At 34.4% G+C, this 21,528-nt stretch overlaps 1 protein-coding gene across 8 annotated transcripts in view; it reads left to right on the forward strand.

Annotated features, from left to right (window-relative positions):
* Window positions 1-21,528, forward strand: part of slitrk3a (SLIT and NTRK-like family, member 3a) — a 42,082-nt gene that overhangs the window by 5,104 nt on the left and 15,450 nt on the right. Inside the window, exon 1 of one of the 8 annotated variants that reach the window (XM_073930189.1) lies at window positions 3,164-3,256. The exons of the other annotated variants lie outside the window; for them this stretch is intronic. The gene's annotated coding sequence lies outside the window, so the exon portion shown is untranslated. Of the gene's footprint in view, window positions 1-3,163; window positions 3,257-21,528 lie in introns of those variants that run through there. 8 annotated transcript variants of the gene reach the window in all.

Genomic DNA, 21,528 nt, shown 5'->3' on the forward strand with positions numbered 1-21,528 from the left:
AAAAATTCGTAATATTCATAAAATGACAAAAAAAAAAAAAAACTAATTTGTGAATCTCCTTACTTCCGGGTTCAGCAATACTGCCGCTGTGGCTGGTGCATTCTGGGAAATTTTCTTACCCCTTGGTTTCAAGTGTGGTCCTGAAAAATCTTTGTTCAAAGGGCTATTCACCACTTCCCCAGCCTTGTGCATTCAAGCTAAAGGGAATTGGGACACCCCTACCCCTTGCCGTGAACACACAAAATGAGGGGTAGGAGTAAGGGGAAGGGCTAAAGGGTAGAATTGGGATTGGGCCAGAGAAAGAGAGAGAGAGAGAGAAATGGAGTACTTTCATTCTCTCAATCGCGGTGAAATAGGGGTTTCTGCTGTAAGTGTCAGTCAAAGACTTTCCAGCAAACACGGACATGTGTACATGCAGTAAAATTGTGCTGTCTCTGCATTTTTAAGTAGTTGGAGTGTTGTAAATACTCACACTCACCTCCCATAGTAAGCTACGGCAACATATCGCAAATAAGATAATGACATCAGTACATAATAACCGGTAATGATTATTTCTGAACCAATATCGAATTGTCTGCGTCTACATCATGGTGCATCGAAGAAACAATGAATTTTGACACTCCTATTGGTTGGTTGGTTGGTTAGTTAGGTTGGTTCATTCATTCGTTGTTTGTTTCTTGTATGGTTGATTGCGTTCACTGTAAAAAATAAATCCGTAAAATTTAGGGTAAAAAAAAATGGCAGCTGTGGTTGCCAGTACTTTACAGTTAAAAACACGGTACAAAAGTCATTTACATTTTTATGGTAAATTACCATATTTTATTAATTTATAGAGGTAATATGTCTGTATTTTGAATGATCTACACATCTTTTGTTACACAGTTAGACACGTTAGCACACCCACATGCAGGTGGTGATGAGGAAGTTACAAAATAAGCCAATGCTCATCACAATCAACTTTACCCACAAGCAGAAAAGAGTATCAGCATATAGAAGGTGCCTAGTTTCATTTACACAGCTACTAAACACCAGTATGGTAACACGCATAAAATTAAAGTCATGAAATAAACATTGTTTATCAACATTAGATGTAACATAAATCTCTAATGTACATAACTGATGGGGAAACAACTAAAAAGATCCATATTAATGTCAACAAAATGCATAAAAAATTATGTGCCGTGCAGGGAATTCTGGGAAAGTCAATTTACGGTTATTCGCGATATATATAAAGCAAACATACCGTTAACTGGGTTACGGATTTGTACTGTAGCATTTTTACAGGTTTTTTACTGTTGAAATCACGGCCAGTTTTTACAGTGTTGGTTTGTTGTTTAAATGAACTGTACTTTTAAGACAGTGTTTTTCATTTTTTTCTTCTATTTCTCTTTTGTGAGCTGTACTTTTAAGGCAGTGATTCTCATATTTGTTTCTGTCACACCCCAGTTTTAGTCCCAAGAACTGCTCCTTTATTTCAGTTTTATCTCTTTCTTTTGTGTCCCAAAGGAAAAACAAAACAAATAAAATAGCATATGGCCTTTCATTTTTTGCTGTTTGCCAAACAATTGGGGGAAAAAAATCATCCAGAATCATCCATGGTATACAAAAGGCTTGTCAAGCTTCAGAAGCACATAAAAGTTTCATAAAAGAAGTCCATACAACTCCTTCTACAGCATTTGTTGAGAGCACTGAAACATTTTATGCATTTTATTGCACATTTTTTTTTTTTTTTTTTACCAATATTCTTCCTTTATGTCATTCAGATACTTAGAAGACCTTTACGTCGGCTTTGCATTAGTGTGGTAATATGTTCACCCAGAATATCCAGATGATCTGTTTGTAAAGCAACAAAACACATTTACACACAGAAGTGCACAAAGTATGATTTAGACACACTTCAGGTGTTTCAAACACAATCTTATTTAAACGCCCTATTGTGTCAGCCAGTTGTTTGACGCTTAAAAAAAAAAAAACATATTGACCACGGCAAGTTTTTTTAAGAGCTGGAAGTGGAGCAACAAGGTAGTATTTTTAGGGTGGGAAGCACAAAGACAAAAATAGAGACCCTTCAGTTCTCCGTCTGACTGCGCCTGATGTCAACAGATCCTGTTGTGCGATGACACTCTAAATGAAAGGTGTGTGTGCAGGTGTCGAGTTGACAGATGGAGCACGTGCAATCAAAACACTCTTGCTTTTTGAGAAGTGCTCGCTGGATGTGTGTGTGCATTCAGTCTCAGGATTTAGCCATTTTCAGTGTTGTCCTAAATATACGGCATTTGTGCGGTACTTGCATCTAACACATTTGTATGACTGGACCAATAGCAAAACAGTCTTAGTAATGTTACTTATTTAAATAATCTGCTTTTATAGGTTCTGTTATTTTTTTTTGTCCTTTTTAGACAATATTTGGTCACACTTTATTTTGATGGTCCGTTTGTTACATTGCATCTACATGCCAACTAATTCTCATTAGATTATAAGTAACCCGCTAGGTTGGGGTTAGGGTTAGTGTAAGATCATATGTACTTGCAAAGTTTATCAGAGTCAGTTAAATTTCTGTTGAAGGAGCATATCAACAGATATTAATCAGACAGTCTGCTAATACTCAAATTGACCATCAAAATAAAGTATTACCCAATGTTTTCTGAATTTAGTAATTACTTTTACTACATTTTAACAAACATTCCTAAATGAATTTTCATAATGCATTCTAATAGGGGTTTATTTCTCAATCAATATATCTAATTTTACATATTATCATTAGAATAATTTTTGATTAGCACAAAGTTCAAACAGCTACAGCATTTATTTTAAAATATTTGTAGCACGTTTCTTTGTATTTTTTAAATTGTCATTGTTGTTAATAATTATAATTTTTTGTTTTTTAGTAAAGTTTTGTATTTTTCTGTGTCAGTGTATGATATTTTTCTACATAATCTATTGTAAAATCAAAATATGCATACATATGTGAATGTGTGTGTGTGTGTGTGTGTGTGTGTGTGTGTGTGTATATACATATACACACACAGTTGAAGTGAGAATTATAAAACCCCTTAAAGGCTATAAATTATGCTATAACCAGCCTAATTTCTAATTATTACAGGGAGTCTCCTGTATTTTAGTCCAATCTCCCACAACCCTCCCGTTTTGTTATTTCTTCCAGAAAACTCCTGTAATTTCATCACCCAACCCTTTTTGCTACAGTCTGTAACAACCCCGGGTAGCCAACTTTGCTACTGTCGTACAGATTATGGCGGTAAACTGATATACAGGCACATTGCACTGCTACTCATATTGCTCATATATATATATATATATATATATATATATATATATATATATATATATATATATATATATATATATATATATATATATATATATATATATATAGTAAAACTTTTAATTTCTGCAATTTTACCTATCATTTTCAACACCTTTCTTAGCATATTAGTTTTAAAAACTAATTTCTAATAACTGATTTATTTTATATTTGTTTATTTGTGACAGCACATATTTCACTGTACATTTTTCAAATACTAGTATTCAGGTTAAAGTGCAATTTATAGGCTTAAAGAAGGTAATTATGCAAGTTAGCGTAATAAGGCAAGTCATTGAATAACAAGAAAAAGTATTGCCAATAGTTTTGACCTTAAAATAGTATTTTATAAAAAAAACTGCTTTTATTCTAGCCAAAATAAAACAAATAAGAATTTCTCCAGAAGAAAAAATATTATAGGAAATACTTTGAAAATGTCCCTAATCCATTACATTATCACTTGAGAAATATTTGAAAAAAAAAAAAATTAATTGTACAGGAGGGCTATATATATATATATATATATATAATTTGCTGTAATATAAAAATTAATAAAATAGTATAAAATTATTAAAGAATTAAACAATTTCATATAATTTATTTGCAATCTAAATATCTTTTTAAACAAACTTTAAAGCAGAACCGTTATTATATAATGTATTGCTATCCTAACAAGAGCAGACGTTCTCATGCAAAAGAAAAAAAAAGGCTTGATTTACAGACAAATTGCGGTGCTTCAATAAACAATCATATTCTCTGTCATCTGCGTTACTGTCGTCATTACCATAATTGCCATCATTTCAAACTCATTTGCACTAACACCAAGTGCTTTGTGCTCTTTCCACAAGGTTGAAAATATCACAATAGTACAATGATAATTTCAAGAAAAATCCACATCATTTGTCAAACCATTCTTTTAAAAAAGAGAGAGGAAACGCTTGTAATCTGCCTTTTTGATTGTCCACAACAAAACAGATTATTTAAAATAGATTAATTTGCTATATTTGTTTGCAAAAAGAAGGTTGATATCAGTTATTCACCACAGCTTTACCTTCGTTTAGGCAATATGCAAATTCAGCATTTAGTCTTTTACCTGTGACGTTTGGCACATCGTTAACTCTTCACTCTATATTGTGTTTCAATTGTTTTGAATTACAGTAATTACCTTGAGTTATTTCTATACGGTCTCTTGGTTATTCTGTGGCTGGTGTGAGCAGGGTGGACCATTTTTCATCTTGATGTTTGACCTTTTAGATGAGCCGATGATGATATTGTTGGTTTTGTTATTTGTTGGTTGGTTTGGTTTGGTTGGTTGGGTTTGTTGATTGGTTGATTGGCTGGCTGCATGGTGGTTTGGGTTGGTTGGCTGGTTGGTTGATTGGTTTGTTGTTTGTTTGTTGGTTGGTTGTTTTGGTTGGTTGGTTAGTTTGTTGTCTGTTGATTGTTTGTTTGTTTGTTTGTGATGATTTGGTCTTGTTTTGTTTTGGTTGCTTGGTTGGTTTGTTTTTGGTTCGTTGGTTTGGTTTGTTTGTTTGTTGCTTGTTGGTTGGTTGGTTGGTTGGTTGGCAGGTAGTTTGAATATTTGTGTTGGTTGGTTGGTTGGATTGTTGGTTGGGTTGTTGGTTGGGTTTGTTGTTTGTTTGTTGGTTGGTTGTTTGGCTTGGTTGACTGGTTGGCTGATTAGTTGATTGATTAGTTTGTTGTTTGTTTGTGATGGTTTGGTCTTGTTTGGTTTTGGTTGCTGGGTTGGTTTGTTATTGGTTGGTTGGTTTGGTTTGGTTGCTGGGTTGGTTTGTTTGTTTGTTGCTTGTTGGTTGGTTGGCTGGCAGGTAAATTGAATGTTTGGGTTGGTTGGTTGGTTTGTTGGTTAGGTTGGTTTGTTGTTTGTTGGTTGGTTGTTTGGCTTGGTTGGCTGGTTAGTTGATTGATTAGTTTGTTGTTTGTTGGTTGGTTGACTGGTTGGTTGGTTGGTTGGTTGGTTAGTTTGTTGTTTGTGGGTTGGTTGGTTGTTTGTGTTGGCTGACTGGTTGTTTGTTTGTTTGCTTGTTTGTTGCTTGGATTGGTTTGTGTGTTTGTTTGTTTGGTTGGTTGGTTGGTTGGTTGGTTGGTTGGTTGGTTTGTTTGTGTTGGCTGACTGGTTGTTTGTTTGTTTGGTTGGTTGTTTGTTTGTGTTTGCTGACTGGTTGTTTTTATGTTTGTTTGTTTGATTGTTTGTTGCTTGGATTGGTTTGTGTGTTTGTTTGTTCGTTTGTTTGTTGGTGGGTAAGGATGCAAAACAGATAATCTTAAATAGATAAATTTGCTAGATTAGTTTGCAAAAGGAAGTTTGATATCAATTATTCAGCACAACTTTACCTTCGTTTAGGTTTTGAGCGATGATTGAAAATGCAAATTCAGCATTTAGTCTTTCACCTCTGATGTTTGGCACGACGTTAACTCTTCACTTCATATTGCGTTTTAATTGGGGCAATGATTGTTGTGAATTACAGTAATTACCTTGAGTTAGTTCTATACTGTCTCCGTCTTCTAGTTATTCTGTGGCCGGTGTGAGCACGGTGGACCATTTTTCATCTTGATGTCTGACCTTTAGGTGAGCTGATGAAGATAATTGCGATAATTAACATGTTTTCTCATTTGACCTCTGGTGGGGGAACGGGTCAAATGTCTCTGGTCTAAAAGTATGTCAAACCCGTTTCAGATGAAGAGGTTTATGGGTATGAAATACTGATGAGATTATTATTAAATTCCTAAGACCATGAAGGTTTTTTCTTTTTCTTTTAAAAAATAAAATATTTAAACAAAAAATAAAACCTAGACTCATTATTATTATTATTATTATTATTGTTATTATTATTATTATTATTATTATTATTATTATTATTATTATTATTATTATTATTATTATTATTATTATAAAACTGTTAAGTATTTAGTATTAACTAATAACTAACCACTGTAGTGTCAGTAAAGTATGGCTCAAAATAAGAAATCCTTTTCACCTGTTCCATATCATAAATACACAATTGTTTTGCTTTTTTAAATTTTCTTTCTTTCTTTCTTTCTTTCTTTCTTTCTTTCTTTCTTTCTTTCTTTCTTTCTTTCTTTCTTTCTTTCTTTCTTTCTTTCTTTCTTTCTTTCTTTCTTTTGTCTGTCTGTCTGTCTGTCTGTCTTTTTCATTTTTATCTGTCTGTCTGTCTGTTTGTTTATTTATCTATCTGTATGCATTTTTTATTCATTCATTTTTCTGTGTCTGTATTTGTATTTTATTTATTCATCTGTTTGTTTGCTTGTTTTTTTTTGTAAATTTTCTATAATTATGTGTCTGCCTGTCTGATTTTTTATTTTTTATTCTTTTTGTTTGATTATTTGTCTGTTTGTTTATTTATTTATTTGTCTGTTTGTCTGTATTTTATTTATTTATTCATTTATTTGTTTTAATTATTTATTTATTTATTGCTCTGTTTGTCTTTAATTTAATATTTATTTATTTATTTATCTCTGTTTGTTTATTTTTTGTCTGTATGTCTGTCTGTTTGTTTATGTATTTGTATATCAATTTGTTTTATTTTTATGCTTATTTATTCATTTGTCTGTGTGTCTGTATTTGTATTTATACCTTTATTTGTTTATTTTTCTGTCTGTATGTTATTTATTTATTTTTCTGTCTGTCTGTCTATCTGTTTGTTTATTTATTTATCTGTCTGTCTGTCTGTTTGTTTGTTAATGTATGTGTCTGCCTGTCTGTTTTTATTTATTCATTTATTTGTCTGTTTATTTATTAATTGATTAATTAATTTATTTGTCTTTTATTTATATATCTGTTTATTTTATTTATTTATGTATTTATTTATTTATTTACCTGTTCATTAATTTATCTATTAGTTTTTTTTAATTATTTATTTACCTATTTACTTTTGAAATTACTATAGTGTCCACAATTCACTCAATTCCTGAAATACCCCATAACTAGGTGTTTTTTTTTTTTTTTTTCAGTACATATACATCAGTTTTTACAGAATTCCTATACATCCTCACCTTTACCACATCCTTGTTTCCTTCCTCCTCTGATCCCTTGGTCTTCCTGTTTGTCCTTCTGAGAGCAATAGAGAACGTGTTGATGATTTTACGGGGTCACCACACACTGCGTCAACACCACCATGGCCTAATTACTCAGCTGTGGCCCAAAGACAGGGAACGTTGTGATGTGCAAGCCAAACAGAGGAGCTGTAATCTAGGCCAGCTCACTTTCTCTGTGTTTGGAGAACAGTTTCGAATCACATGTGAAGGCCGGCTTTTCAGTGCTGTTTACTATTACTTACACAGTTGAAGTCAGGACTATTAGACCTCCTGAATTATTAGTCCCCCTCTATGTGTTTACTCAAATTCTGTTTAACGCAAAGAAAATGAGTTTCAACACATTTCTAAACATAATAGATTTAATAACTCATTTCTAATAGCTGATTTATTCTATCTGTGCTATGATGACAGTACATAATATTTTACTAGATATTTTTCAAGATACTGGTATTCAGCTTTAGAAAATTGCAATTTAAAGGCTTAACTAGGTTAATTAAGCAAGCTAGAGTAATTAGGGAAGTCATTGTTTAACTATGGTTGGTTTTGTAGACAATCGGGACAAAAATATTGCTTTAGGTGGCTAATAATATTGACCATAAAACAGATATAAAAGTCAGAACTAATAATGTAGTCGTTGACACATGCACTCACGGCGACCCAAGTTTGATTCTGCCTCGCGGTCCTATGCCGATCCTTCCCCTTTCTCTGCTCCCCATGCTTTCCTATCAATTCTCTCTATACTTTCCTATCCAAATAAAGGTGAAAATCCCCAAAAAATAACTATTAAAAAAATGTATATATAAAAACTATTTAAAACTGCTTTTATTCTAGTAAAAATAAAACAAATAACTTTTTTTTTTTCCAGAAGAAAAAATACTATAGGAAATACTGTGAAAAAATTTCATTGCTCTGTTAAACATCATTTGGAAAATATTTGAAGAAAAAAATCACAACAGGGAGAATAATAGTTTTAGGAACTGCCACTAAGCAGATTCATTGGGCGAGTTACTTTAAAAAGTTATTAATTACATCATTAAAGCTGTATTTAATTACATTTCTAATTACCATGTCTTGAAATCCCTATACAGTTGCAGTCAGAATTATCCCCCCATCCCCCCCCCCCCTACCCCCGGAATTATGAGCCCCCAGTTTACAGTACCCACCCCCCCATTTTCTGTTTGACAAAAAGAGGATTTTTTTCTACACATTTCTAAACATAATAGTTTTAATAACTCTAATAATTTTTTATTAAGTCAATAATATTTTACTAGATATTTTTTCCAGATACTAGTATTCAGCTTAAAGTGACATTTAAAGACTTAACTAGGTTAGCTAGGTTAGGGTGATTAGGCAAGTTATTGTATAATGATGGTTTGTTCTGTAGACAATCGAAAAAATTATAGCTTAAAGGGGCTAATAATTTTGACTTTAAAATGTTTATTAAATAATTAAAAACTGCTTTTATTCTAGCCAAAATAAAACAATTAAGACTTTCTCCAGAAGACAAAAATATTATCAGACATACTGTGAAAATTTACTTGCTCTGCTAAACACCATTTGGGAAATATTTAAAAAAGAAGAAAAATTTTGAAGTGGCTAATAATTCTGACTTTAACTGTACATCACAAGTCCTAAAGAACACAAGTTTATTAAACTTTATTAAAAAAACTAATAATGCTTTTTAATAGTAACCATAACATATCTTTTATAAATAAAAAAAAACTGAACTATTACACATTATATGCATCAAAACAAATGTTTCTAATCAGTGAGATCATATTTCATGCAATATACTGTCATTAACAATTTTTTGCTTAATTATTGTTTAAGCATGAGCGATTGTCAAATGAAACCTTCTTTAGTTGAAAAACTGAATTATTCTTTCAAAAAATCTGAATAACAAAAAAATGAAAATACTTTTCTGAATTTCTAACATTTATAACTACACTGCCTGACAAAAGTCTTGTCGTCAATCCGAGTTACATTACAAACCACTTCTTCAGCAGAATAGCAATCCTTCTTATACTTAAACGTCCACATCAAATGTCCTGAATGTAAAAAAAAAAAAAAGTCAGTGCTCCAGGATTGGCCAGCCCAGTCACCAAATATATGAACATTATTGAGCATGTTTGGGCTAAGATGTAGGAGGCATTGAATCTTAATGAACTCTGAGAATCCTGCAAGAAAGCTTTCTTTGCCATTCCAGATGACTTTATTAATCAGTGATTTGAGTCATTGCAGAGATGTACGGATGCAGTCCTCCAAGCTCATGATGGAGTCATACACAATATTCATTCTTTCTCCACTGCAGCAGGACTTTATATTCTATACTGGACATTATTTCTGTGAAGTGACAAACCTTTTGTCTAAGCAAAATCAGACCTTACTATCCTAATGAAGTCATTCAAAATCAAGGCATGATCATATTTTGTTTTTGGTTAAAAAAAAAATAAATAAAAAAAAAAAGTTTAATCTAGAGGCCTTTGCCTTTCATATAAGCCACTTCTGATACCAAATGGTCAACTAGAAGTCAAGTTATTAAACTTGGAAAGGCGACAAGACTTTTGTCAGGTAGTGTTTAAGGTGTTTAAGTTACAATCATAACTAATTTCTGACTCAATTCGTTCATTTTTAAGCATGTAAAAGAGCTTTAATAAATCTGACCTTTAGTTGAAAATTAGAATTATTCAGCAAAATATACCTGTACAACACAAAAATAATATCACTTTTCTTCTCTAAAATGATTTATACAGAACTGTTGAATTTATTTGCAGTATTTGAGACAAGAACATTATAAGAATATGTAATTAAATAAGCATTTTCAGTGGATAAATAATTTAATTACAGCTAATAGTAACCTTGTAATCAATTGTTACTGATGTATTACTGATATCTCACAAAAAGCAGATGATTTGTTTTCTGGTTTACATGCGCACCAGTATCTCTTAATGAGTAAACCATGTTGACAAAGTTATTAATAAATCAGTTTATTTTCCCAGAGTGATATAATAATCAGCATGTCTAACTACAGTACTTCATTTGTCCTTGACTGTTACATAAATCTTAATAAACTTAAGGAGAGTATTGCGACATGTCACTGAGAAACTTACGACTCATATATTATCCTAAGGATCCAGCATTGTATTGAACCATTTCTGCTTCTGTTGTTTGAGATAAGAAAAGCCTTTTATGAGTCTTTGGGTCAAGAAAGGTCAAGAGAGCTTGTGCTTTATTTATTGCGAAACGTTTGCTCCGTCTGCTCAGTAAGAACACTTTCCTGTCACATTTTACATACTGTGGAAAGCAGGTTAATGTGTTTACATCTTGGACAATGTCAGCATAAGGTGCAAAAATCTGTGACGATTGCTTTACGCTATAAAGGAAAAGAGGTTTATGCATTATTTACAGTTGAAGTCAGAATTATAAGCCCCCCTTTTATTTATTTTTTTAATGTTTTTAAATATTTCACAAATGGTGTTTAACAGAGCAAGGAAATGTCTGGAGAAAGTCTTATTTGTTTTATTTCGGCTAGAATTAAAGCAGTTTTTAATTTTTTAAACACCATTTTAAGGACAATGTTTACTAAAATGGTTTGGTTTTGCTTCTAGCTTTCAAGTTATTTTAACACAAAAAAATGCATTTAGACTAATGCATTTAGAACTTACTCGGTTTGAGTTCTTCCTAATATATTCAGTTTGTGAGTTACCATAGATCCTTTTCATTAAGTCAAAGTAAGTGATCAGTTAAACTAACGTATTTCATGTAGTGATTTTCACTGTTAGATTTTACAGTGTACGGGACTTGTAAAATGAGCCAAAATAAGGGGTGGGTAAATTTTTTTAATGGGTTATGAATATGCATGCGAACACAAGCTTTTGCTGCTTGTTTAAACTACTTATTTAAAATGAGCATGAAAAAAAATATATTAATGTTTTTTGTGGGGAGGACCACAATTATTATTATTTTTTCAATCCACTTAAATTTCTAAAAACTTTTAAGTTAACTTAGAATCAATGTGTGTTGTGATGACATGTGAAATCCAGCATTATTTACAGTGAGGATTAAGCTAAATTTAAGAACACTTCCTCTTTTGACTTTGGTTAAAGGGGTGGTCCACTACGATCTCAAATTTTAAACTTTAGTCGATGTGTAATGTAGCTGTATGAACATAAACAACATCTCTGAATGTAAAAAGTTCTAAGTTCAATGCAAAGGGAGACCTTGTTTTTTACAGAGTTAGCTTAGCAAAGCCTACAATGAACGAATTTTGGGGACTACAAAAAAATACTTCCGCCCCCTGTGACATCACAAGTTCGTTTACTGCGCATCCCACACTGCGCATGCGGGTAAGGGCCGTGGCCAGAAGCACTGTAACGTTATAGCAGAGATGAAGCTAAAAATGCGTCTAAACACGGCTGTTTCCACAGAGCTTTGTCTGTTTCTGTATTTGGGCTTCCAAAGGACACGACACAAAGACAGAAGTGCCTTCAGTTCAATATTAATTATCTTCTAGGGAATTATAAAATACTCAGCAAGCATGATTTGACAAAACAGCTCCAGAATCTGTCCTAGTTCAGTGCTGGATTCGGCTAAAATCTCCTCAAAGCAGAAGTTGTAAGCTACAAGTAAGTGTTTTTATTTGTTAAAATTGATCATGACGTGCAGTGTCTAGCGTTAACGGTATGCTGTAGCAATGATGTAAACAATGCGAAATGCTGCTTTGCGGGCAAACGGTTTAGCTACAAATTCATATCTATCAGCCAAACTGCTGTAACACACACGTTCGTGTCTCTTCTGTGTGTGCGCACGGGACTGCACTGATTGTCTTCAGGCAGCTTTTCCATGTGTTTTACATCTCAGATAATGAAGTTACGAAAGATATGTGGATGATTCATATTACTTACACCTGCATATTCAGGATACTCGTGAAAGACGTCATAACGCATAGAGTTAAAAAAAAAATACAGATTAGCTTACCTGACTAGTGGTCGCAGCAGAATAATAAATCAAAGCTCAACAGGTAGCATCTCACATCTTGTGCTTTATTCTTCTGTCACGATATATTACAGAAAATAACTTAATCCGAGCATCAGAGAAAAAGAAAGTCCCGCGCACATGCGCTTACTAAAGAAAGTTCACACATTCACACACACAGACGCTGTTAAAGGAGCCGCACCCCATTTTCACTCCTTAGTTACAGACACTTGTCAGATGTTATTTTAGAGAGCAGGTGCAAGGTTGACTGCATGTTTACACAGCAGAAAAGCGCGTGCTTTTACGGGCATGACGTTAAGCCGATCCGCCAATAGCAGCACATTTTGACGATGACCAATCAGAGTCACTTGAGGGCGGGCCTTTTAGAGGAACAAGGAAATATGACAGTCGTTTTCATGTTAGCTGAGTAGCTGTATATAATCAAAGTGAGATATATGAAAAAAATTACGCGATTTCCTTCAAGTGAAACATAAGCACACATTGCTTTGCATCTTATAAACTCAACCAAGCCTTAAAATTACATTCTGGACCACCCCTTTAAGCTCCGCTTGCATTGTATTACCATCAGTTAAGCTGAAACATACTGCAGAAACGCCTGCACTCAGCTATTGGTCATAATGAGATATAAATGCATTCTCACCATCTAATTATTTTTATCCATACGAGTCTGATTAATCGTGTCCTAGTTCTCTGGAAGTCTCACGTTGTCAGAGGAGAAGAGGTGTTTATACAGGTGTGGGCACTGAGGGTGATGGGGCTGTTAACAGTTTAGCTTACTGTGCTAAATTTCAGCCTATTAGTGGTTCCTCTGCAGGATTATACCCGTCTACACATTTCTCTTGCTTTTTTTATATTCAGAGTAAATTAGTATTACCTCTGAGATTTTATGCTTGAAAAATGGGACAGTTTTAGGCCATGGCTAAATAAATAAATAAATAAATAAAACAGAGACAAAGCTGATTTTCTTTTTCCCCATTTGAGAGATTGACATCTGTCCCATGCTGGAATTAGTTGTGCGCTAAGAACTTGAAAGCAGGTTTATTTGGTGTTTTAGTAGCACTTTTTAACATACTCTGTAATGTGGAAGTAAGCTCTTTTATTATGGATCGAGCACCTACAGTGCATAGGCCCTATTGGAATTGCTTTGTTTATTAGGGACCGAGCTCTGTTGGTTGTTCCATCTATGTTTTTTTCTTCTTTTTTTTTTACAAAATTAATGGCATTTTTTAGTCTAAACATGCTCGAAAACTCACAAAACTTTGCACACGTACTAGAAGGGATGGACAATTGCGTTTGTTATAGGTTTCAGAAGTAGGTGTGGGAAAAAGGCTTGACAGCACTACCTATCCTACTATCCGGCAGCTAGTTCTCTGCAACTCTCACCATAGATATATACACTAGATATCGCATAGGGACCCTGAGCATGCATCAATAGCGCCGCCATATTTGTACAGTGCTCCCAGGACAAATGTCATTCAACCGCACTAGTCAAGACAGTGTTATTACATGAAGATGCAGGACTTTAGCGCTGTCTACGGGTTTAGTAACGAGCAAACAAAGAAAACAAAGCACAAAGGCAGAACATTTCATAGGTAATATTATGTTTTTTCTGTTTTTGTATGTTCTGAACTTTTGTGCTAATCAGGTAACGTTATTGATGATAACAGTCACTTACTGCATTCACCATACGGCAAAGCAGCTCCAACTCGCATTAAACACTCGGCTTATGCTAGTTTTGTTGAATAAAATCAGCAAACAATGCAAAAGAAATATGACAACGAGATGCTGCGCTGCCAGAAACTTGTATTATTGTCGGCTAACGTTAGTGAAAGAGTCGTTCGGGGGATTCATTCACAAACGAATCGCTCTCTACGTCAGTATGAGAAGTGAAAGCAGGAGAGGAGCTGTGTTTCAGGACATGATTAGATTAAATTTAACAGGGAGGGTGAATAGTACATTTCTGTACACACAAACACAAGCTTTTTGTCAGGAATGCCCGTGCGGTCACTGATGAAGAAGAACCAGCTTTCATCAGACGTCTTAGTGAACTTCTACCGCTGCACAATAGAGAGCATCCTGACAAACTGTGTCACAGTCTGGTATGGAAGCTGCTCTGTTGCTGAGCGTAAGGCACTGCAGCGGGTGGTGAAAACTGCCCAACGCATCACAGGGACCACACTGCCAACCATAGAGGACATCCAGAAGAAACACTGTTTGCGCCCAGCACGCAGTATTCTGAAGGACACCTTTCACCCCGCTCACAGACTGTTTTCTCTCCTGCCCTCCGGCAGGCGCTTCAGGCTCCCCCGGACAAAAACCAGCTGACTGAGGAAAAGCTTTTTCCCCAGAGCTGTCTCCCTCCTGAACTCTGCCCCCCACTGACTCTTTTGCCCCCCACTGATTCTTTTGCCCCCCCAATACACCCCCCACTCTCCTCTAACTTAAACTCCTCGCAATAACTGCACTGTTTAACATTTGCACAATTAAAAATTTGCACATTCACTGCACCACATTGAACTGTTTACTTATTGAACTGTACATAACCACTGCATATGGGCATTTGTAATTATGTACACACCCACCATACATATACACTTGTAATCATGGTTATTTATCTGCATACTACTGATTATTAATAGCAACCTGTACATATATTCATATATTGTAACATATACACTTGTAATCATGTTTATCTATCTGCACACTACTGATTATTAATAGCAACCTGTACAGATATTCATATATTGTAACATATACACTTGTAATCATGTTTATCTATCCCTGTACATATATTCATATATTGTAACATATACACTTGTAATCATCCTTATTTATCTGCATACTACTGACTATTAATAGCAACCTGTACAGATATTCATATATTGTAACATATACACTTGTAATCATGTTTATCTATCTGCACACTACTGATTATTAATAGCAACCTGCACATATATTCATATATTGTAAATCTCATAGCTTATCCAACCTGTATATAATGTTCATAGTACATCCATCTGTAAATATCACCATAGTTTTTCTATAACTGCACTTTATAACTTATTCCTGTATCCTGCACTTGCTGCTATTGCACTGCTGGTTAGACCTAAACTGCATTTCGTTGCATTGTACTTGTACATGTGTAATGACAATAAAGTTGAATCTAATCTATCTAATCTATCAATGTAGAAAAGTGATGTAAAATTATATTTTTCGTAATTAGAAAAAAAAAAAAATTGCATACTAACATCCAGGAAAACTCCCGATCACAGATATATGTGTATATGTGTATATTTCTGGCTTTGCATGGCCACAGTCCTCCACTGTACCTTGGTCCCGCATTCATTTCAAAGGAGCGCTACCCTGTAGCAAGTTGGCGGCGCTATTGACATATTCCGTCCAATAGACAACAATAGGCCAGGCGACATCTAGTGTATATATCTATGAACTCTCACATGGTCACCCACTGAAGCTAAGCAGGGCTGCGCCCGGTCAGTACGTGGATGGGAGACCACATTGGAAAGCTAGGTTGCTGCCGGAAGTGGTGTTAGTGAGGCCAGCAGGGGGCACTCAACCTGCAGTCTGTGTGGGTCCTAATGCCCCAGTATAGTGACGGGGACTCTATACTGCTCAGTAAGTGCCGTCTTTCGGATGAGATGTTAAACCGGGGTCCCGACTCTTTTTATTTGTCATTAAAAAAAGGTAGGGTAATTTGGCAAATCTTTGTATAAAGATGGCTTGTTTTGTAGACTATCTGTAAAAAAACATATTGCTTAAGGGGGCTAACAATATTGATCTTAAACTTTTAAAACAAGTAAGACTTTCTCCAGAAGAAAAAAATATTATAGGAAATACTGTGCAAATTCCTTGCTCTGTTAAAATTAATTTAGGAAATATTTAAAATCAAATCACAGGAGGGCTATTAATGTTGACCTAAACAGTATTTCAGTATAGCCAATTGTTTAAACAATTGGATGTGCCAATACTTTAAATTAAACAAAGAGACAACTGAAATCATTGCATTTGGGAACAGAGATGAGGTTCTCAAGGTGAAACCTTGGCTCTAGGGATCAACACACTAAAAATAAGGGAAAGAATCTTGGTGTGACTCTGGAGTCAGATCTGAGTTTCAGTAGTCATCTCACACCAGTAAGTAAATCAGCATACTATCATCTTAAAAACATTGCAAGAATTAGATGATTTGTTTCTAGTGAGGACTTAGAGCAGGGGTGTCAAACTCAATTCCTGGAGGGCCGAAGCCCAGCACAGTTTAGTTCCAACCCTTCTCCAACACACTTTCCTGTAGGTTTCAAACAAGCCTGAAGGACTCAATTAGTTTGATCAGGTGTGTTTAATAAGGGTTGGAACTAAACTGTGCAGAGATGCGGCCCTTTTGGAACTGAGTTTGACACCTGTGACTTAGAGAAACTTGTTCATGCTTTTATCAGCAGCAGGGTGGATTACTGTAATGGACTCCTCACTGGGCTTCCCAATAAGACAATCAGACAGTTGCAGCTCATCCAGAACGCTGCGGCCAAGATTCTGACCAGAAGCATAAAATCAGAGCACATCCCATCTGTCCTCAGGTCTCTACAATGGCACCCAGTCACATTCAGAATAGATTTTAAAGTATTATGTCTATAAATCACTAAATGGCCTAGCACCTTAATACATTATAGATATGCTCACTGAACACTAAAGGAAACCATCAAGTAAATTAGGATCAAGTAAATTAGAAATTCCAAGAGTTCAGTCAAAGTAGGGTGAATCCGCCTTCAGCTACTAACAGCGCCCCCACGGCTGGAATCAGCCACCAGAAATGATCAGATGTGCTCCAACATTAGGCACATTCAAATCGAGACTTAAACACATCTGTTTACCTGTGCCTTTACTGAATGAGCACTGTGCTACGTCCCACAGATCGCACTATTATGTCTTTCTTTTCTTTTTCATTCTTTTATAACCTGTTTAAGCTGTTTTTAAACATTTTATTCTTTGTTGTTTTTATTTTATTTATACTTGTTTATTTTATTCCTGTTTAGCATTTTGAATTAGCATTGTGTAAAAAATGTGCTTTGTAAATAAACCTGCCTTGCCTGGAATGCCCACAATGCTTTTTTTTTTTTTCCTGTCAACATCTGTGTTCTGAGATGTGTGTACAGTAGATGTGGTTCGCCGTGCTGTTAGCTTCAGGAGAATCCTCTGGATAATGTTAGTGACCCTGTTGAAGAAGGAGAGCAGGTTTGTTTGACCCAGAGACTGGGAAGAAAGCCGACTCCACGCTAAAACATTGAATCAAAGGGAATTCAGAAAAAGCCCTGTCATGCTTGATATTTTTGGAGTGCTTTTGATGTTCTGGGTCAGCCTTGTAGAAACCTCAGCAAAAGATGTGGAGCAGCAGAGAGCCAACCAAGCCAGTGCCAAATTATTATTATTATTTTTTTTTAGCTTTTGGCACAGTGTATAAATATCATTTTCAAAGCAAAGGAATAATGATGCAAGAAGGTAAATCAAGGTACCAGTGAGAAAAGAAGCTTATAATGATGTAGACAGATGCAATATGTGGTTAAAAAAATGTAAATGAGCACTAATTTAAAACAGCATGGTGGCTCAGTGGTTAGCACTGTCGCCTCACCGCAAGAAGGTCACTGGTTTGAGTCCCGACTGGGTCAGTAGGCATTTCTGTATGGAGTTTGCATGTTGCTGTGGGTTTCCCCCAACGTCCAAACAAATGCGCTATAGGTGAATTGGATCAACCAAATTGGCTAGATGGACATCTGCTGTGTAAAACTTATGGGCCCAGTTTCACAAACAGGGCTTAGATTAAGCCAGGACTAGGCTTTAGTTAAATTAGGATATTTAAGCCAAATTTATAAAAAAAAAATGGTCATAGTACTATATATTACTGCTGTGCACCTAGAGAAAAAATACACTGATGTATTTTAAGACATCTCACTGCAAGTTATTTTGAGTTGAGACTACTCAAACATGCAATTTAATCTTGACTAGCCTTAAACCTTGTTTGTGAAACCGGGGGATGATGGAATAGTTGGCGGTTCATTCCGTTGTGGTGACCCCCTGATATATAAGGTATAAGACGAAGGAAAATGAATAATAATAATAATATTCAAGCTAACCAGTTGATTGTCCCTACTTTTTTAGCACTATACTCAAATACAGTAAATAAAAATAAAAGTTTGCTGTTTATGATTTCTTTCTACATTCCAATTTTCCAGGTTTATCTTTTAAAAGAAGAAGAAATGAAAGTTTTAACCACCACTTTCATTACATTCAAGTGACTAAGTGAATTTAATTTACAGTTGAAAAGTTTAAGGTCGATAAGACTGAAAGCATTTTTTAAATTATTATTATTATTATTATTTCAGCAAAGATGCTTTATATTGATCAGAAGTGGCATTGAAGGCATGTATAATGTTACAAAGAATTCTTTTGAACGTTATATTCATAAAGGAATCCAGAAAAAAACAAACAAACAAATAAACATCAGTTTTCTTGTGTGACACTGAGAACTGCTGCTTTGTTTCTGAAAATTCATTGCTGCTGAAGCTTTGCAGCATAGGATTATACAGTTGAAGACAGAATTATTAATTTTTTTTTCTTCTTTTTTAAATATTTCCCAAATTATTTTTAACAGAGCAAGGACATTTTTAGAGCATGTCTGATAATATTTTTTTCTTCTGGAGAAAGTCTTATTTGTTTTATTTTGGCTAGAATAAAAGCAGTTCTTGTTTTTTTTTTTAACACTATTGTAAGGACAAAATTATTAGCCCCTTTAAGCTTTTTTTTCGACTTTCTACAGAACAAACCATAATTATACAATAACTTGCCTAATTACCCTAACCTGCCTAGATAATCTAATCTACCTAATGAAGCCTTTTAAATGTCACTTTAAGCTGAATAAAAGTGTCTCAAAAAATATCTATTAAAATATTATTTACTGTCATCATGGCAAAGGTCAAACAAATTAGTTATTAGAAATGAGTTATCAAAACCATTATGTTTAGAGTTGTGTTGAATAAATCTGCTCTCTGTTAAACAGAAATTGGGGAAAAAATAAACAGAGGTTCTAATTATTCAGGGGAGCTAATAATTCTGACTTCAACTGTATACATTTATAAAAAAAAAAAAAAAAAAAGAAAAAAAAAAAAAATATATATATATATATATATATATATATATATATTGTGTTATATGTTGTTTTAATTTTACAAATAAAAATAATAATGATTTTTGATATTTTAAGGAACAATTGTCGCTAATTAACAAACCAATAACTATGGGATCTATTTTAATGATCTAGCCGTAAAGTCTAAAGCACATGGCGCAAAAGCATTAAGGGCATGTCCGAATTCCCTTTTGCTATTTTAAGAGCAAAATTTGCTATTATAATGTTTGCGCCCCAGCGCATGGTCTAACAGGGTTGTGCTTATTCTCTTAATGACTTTTGGGTGTGTTTTGAACATAACGTGCATTAAACCAATCATATCTTTACATCTGAAAACAATTAAAGAATTAAAAAATGTTTCTAAATTAGAAGGCATGGAGGTATAGGCTTTTAGAAAATAATTTTTAATTCTTTAATTGTTTTCATATGTAAAGATATGTGTGTATTGCTGTACATCCTCTGTGCATAACTAACACGCTCTAGAATTTAGACCAGCTTTTAGTTGGTCAATGGCGCAATCTATTACAAATCCTCAATTAGTCAACAATGCACCTTAACACACCACCTATTTAGACAGGCACACCCAGGCCCGGATTGGCTTATCGGGATCACCGGGAGAATTCTCGGTTGGCCGGTCTGTTTTTTTTGGCCATGAGGGCCGGTGTCCCTAGCTGCTTGCACTCTCAGCAGTCGCACTTTTTTCATCTATTTATTTATTTGACCATAGCTTCACTCTTTTTATTCATTTTTTTGCCGCAGCGCCGCTCTTCTGATTTATTTTCGCGCAGCCCCGTGAGCAAAATGCAGCCTGCAGGTTAACTAACCTTAGTGATGATGTAATCTAAATAGAGGAGAAAAAGATTAAGCCGTCAATAGAAAGTAATACCGTGTCTTGCGGGTCACAATCCATTACTTTTATGCTTGCTGTAATAGCGCCATTGTGGACCAGTTGTAAACATGTTGCCTTACGACCTCGTCGACCCGTGTTCAATTCTCACCTGGAAAATTATTATTATTATTATTTTTTTTTTTTTCATTTTTATTGTTAAGACATATAATACTGTTAGGGCTTTTGAACATTTGAATTTCTAAAGCAGATGTTTTCTTGAAAAAGCCCTGATAGTGTCATTAGAAACTAAATTGGAAATGACCTTATTTTAATATAGTCAGTCGTGAACTGAGGTGGGCCGGTCTGAGGCTTGAAACTCCAGGGCTGAAAATGAGTCCGACTCCGGCCCTGGGCACACCCATGAGTCCAGAAAGTAGCGCAAATGGATTTGCTAAACAACTGATCTGAAAATAGCAACGAATCCCTGTGCTGGGTGTTTAATAGGGCCATAAGACTTTTAGCTTAATTATATTTACTACATTTTTCTATAATAAATCTATTCATATACTCTCAACTGAGTGTTTGAGTTTGGTTGTCGACCGAAGGGAATCTTTGGCGTTAAGTTTTTGTTTTGTTTGGGAAATCCACCACCCCAACACATTTGTTTTCTTCGTTTATTATGCCCATGTTGTTTCCCCTAGACTTGGGGCATAATAGGTCACAAAACTGCATGAAGTTGAGTTAATAAACATTTATTAACATAAAATATTAACATACATAGTCACCATTAATTTATACTGAATAATAAAATATATAAATGTTGATTTGCATAGTTCTTTAATCATTTACTAACTTATACTGAGCGACTCTAAATGCCACCAACTACTCTTAAATACAAATGATTTGTAAAAATGCAATACTGAATTTAGTAATGAACATACAATGTGTAATAAAGTGTGAAAACACAATCATTGAGCACATTATAAATGTGCTTATAAGTCAAGAATACAGCATTTGTATCTATATTTATAAAATCCCTACTAACGTCTATTATTGTAGAGTGAATGCTTAATAGATAGTGAATTCACTAGATGCTAATGCTTAATAAATGATTTATAGCGT

This window comes from Danio rerio, chromosome 18 (genome assembly GCF_049306965.1).
Source record: "Danio rerio strain Tuebingen ecotype United States chromosome 18, GRCz12tu, whole genome shotgun sequence".
Taxonomy (NCBI): domain Eukaryota; kingdom Metazoa; phylum Chordata; class Actinopteri; order Cypriniformes; family Danionidae; genus Danio; species Danio rerio.